At 33.6% G+C, this 2829-nt stretch overlaps 1 pseudogene; it reads left to right on the forward strand.

Annotated features, from left to right (window-relative positions):
• LOC132181959 (probable CoA ligase CCL9) overlaps positions 1-2829 on the forward strand; it is a 9995-nt pseudogene that overhangs the window by 1435 nt on the left and 5731 nt on the right.

Here is a 2829-nt window from a genome sequence, read left to right on the forward strand (position 1 = left end):
GGGTATTTTTGTCTTATTGAGAAATCTATAGGGGCATTTTTGTCTTATTGCTAGTCTTTTTTGGGTGACATTGACAATGTTTTGGTAGTTTTGAGGAGACATTGTCACAATTGAAAGTTTTTTTTTTTTTGGGGGGGGACATTGTCAATTGGGTGGTGGTTTGAGGAGGGTATGTGGACTTTACCAAAAAAAAAAAAAAAAATAGGCCTTATTAGTGGCAACATATAGTTGTCGCTATTGACTTGAGAAATGTTCGATCAAAAATCCGATCGATCCTAGTGAATTTGTTTGATTGATTGTGATATGATTAAATGTTCGATTAAACATCCGATCAATCCTAATGAATTAGTTTGATTGAACGTGATAGGATCAAACATCCGATCGATCATAATGAATTAGTTTGATTGATCATAATAGATTAAACATCCAATTAATCATAGTGAATTAGTTTGATTGATCAAGATATGATCAAATGATCGATCGAACATTTGATGAATCCTACTGAATTAATTCGATTGATCGTGATATGATCAAATGATCAATCAAACATTCAATCGATCCTACTGAATTAATTTGATTGATCGTGATAGAATTAAGTGATCGATCAAACATTCGATCGATCATAATGAATTAGTTTGATTCAGATCGATCTTAATGAATTAGTTCGATTGATCGTGATAGGATCAAATGATCGATTAAACATCTGATCGATCCTAATGAATTAGTTTGATTGATCATGATAGATTAAACATCCGATCGATCTTAGTGAATTAGTTCGATTGATCGGAGATAGGATCAAATGATCGATCGAACATCCGATGGATCCTATTGAATTAATTCGATTGATCGTGATAGGATCAAATGATCGATCAAACATCCGATCGATCCTACTGAATTAATTTGATTGGTCGTGATAGGATCAAGTGATCGATCAAACATTCGACCGATCCTAATGAATTACTTCGATTGAGATCGATCTTAATGAATTAGTTCGATTGATCGTGATAGGATCAAATGATCGATCAAATATCCAATCGATCCTAATGAATTAGTTCGATTGATCGTGATAGGATCAAATGATCAATCAAATGTTTGATTGAAAATCCGATCGATCAAACATCCAATTGATCGTGATAAGATCAAACATCTGATCGAAAATCCAATCGATCCTAGTGAATTAGTTCGATTGATCATAATAGAATCAATTGATCGATCAAACATTCGATTGATCCTAGAGAATTAATTATATTGATCATGATAAGATCAATTGATTGATCAAATTGGATACAATTGAAGGTTCAATCGAACATTCAATTGAACTATAAGCTTTTTATATTATCTTAGTGCATTAGTTATATTAATCTTATATTATCTTTGGATTTTGTATTGATCTTATAATTAATTATAAGAAAAATATCAACTTAATGATCTTTATCATAAAAATTTATTAAATGGAAATTATTAGTTAATATTATAATAATAAAAAAACATATTACAAGAGAAAATAAAGAAAAACAAAAATAAATAAAAATTAAAAAATTGTAAGTAAAAAAATTACCCTCAATAGGGTCGCCGCTATCTGAGGCAGTGCGAAAAATAAAGCGCCATCCAGTGGCGGGGCTTCTGAAATTTTCTGATTCATAAACCGCGTCTTTTTTCCCCCAAACCTTCAAAACACCAAAATCCCTAACACCCCTCTCACTCACCTCCCTCATCACTCTCACTCTCGATCTCTCTCCCGCTGCTCTCCCAACTTTCGTTCCCGCTGCTCTCCTTCCCTCCCATGATGGATCCGATGGCTTTCAAGCCTGAAATCGCTGCGTTTGGATCTCTGGTTTTCGAGTGAGCTTTGTGAGTGGAGTTCGTAAAGATAGAGAGGTAAGAGTGTGAAAAAGTTTGCGTCTTGTGTTTGTTTGGTTTCTAAGAAATCGGAGGAAAAACGAAAAGGCTGGATCCAGTGGCTTTTTTGTTGCTAAGAAATTTCGAACTCTAATGACTGTTTGGTAATAGTGTGAATTTTTGGGTTTATTTGTCAGAATAGGCAAATGAACAATTCTGTGGCTACGAACTTTCATATTTATGTATACTTTCCAAGTTTTGGTGTGTTTTTGACCTTCCCTGTTGATATGGTTGTCTCTCTTACTTGAACACTCTAATCTTATTACTTATTATCTATGGACGTTTGCTATCAACTGGGGATGCATATGTTGTCCAAGTCTTGAAATTGATGGGCGTGTTAGTATGTGGAGGTAATAGTGGTTTGATGGTGTTGAAACTAATTTGCCGCATAAATTTAAGCAAAGAAATAAGACAAAAGTATTTGTGGAAACTAATCTGTTAAGAAAGGGAATCAAAATGTGATAAAGCTTCAGTCTTTTCCATTATTTTTATTTATCAAAATAAAAAGGCTGCAGTCTTTTACCTTTATTGTAGAAGAATCAACATATAATCACTGTGTCAATTTGTCCCACTCGAGCTGATATACAAGTGGCAATTGCTTGTAATGGGTAATGTTGGGATGGGCATGTTATTTCATTGTCTCATTGTGGTGCCATTATATGCTCTTTTGTGTGTGTGAGCTCATTTTCTGTTGTTGAGTCAATCAGTGACTTTACTTAATTGCCTTATTGTGGTAACATTATATGCTTCGCTCTCTCTCTTTTTTTTTGTTGGTGTTGAGTCAATCAGAGCCTTAACATGATTGTTTCTTCTTATAATGGTTCATAGATCTTATTTTTTGTTGGAATTTGCCACGTAACATTGTAGAATGTAAAATTTCTTCCTGTAAGATACTATGCTAGGGTCTGTGACTTTAGCTTCTTTTTTTTT

Source organism: Corylus avellana, chromosome ca5, assembly GCF_901000735.1.
Source record: "Corylus avellana chromosome ca5, CavTom2PMs-1.0".
Taxonomy (NCBI): domain Eukaryota; kingdom Viridiplantae; phylum Streptophyta; class Magnoliopsida; order Fagales; family Betulaceae; genus Corylus; species Corylus avellana.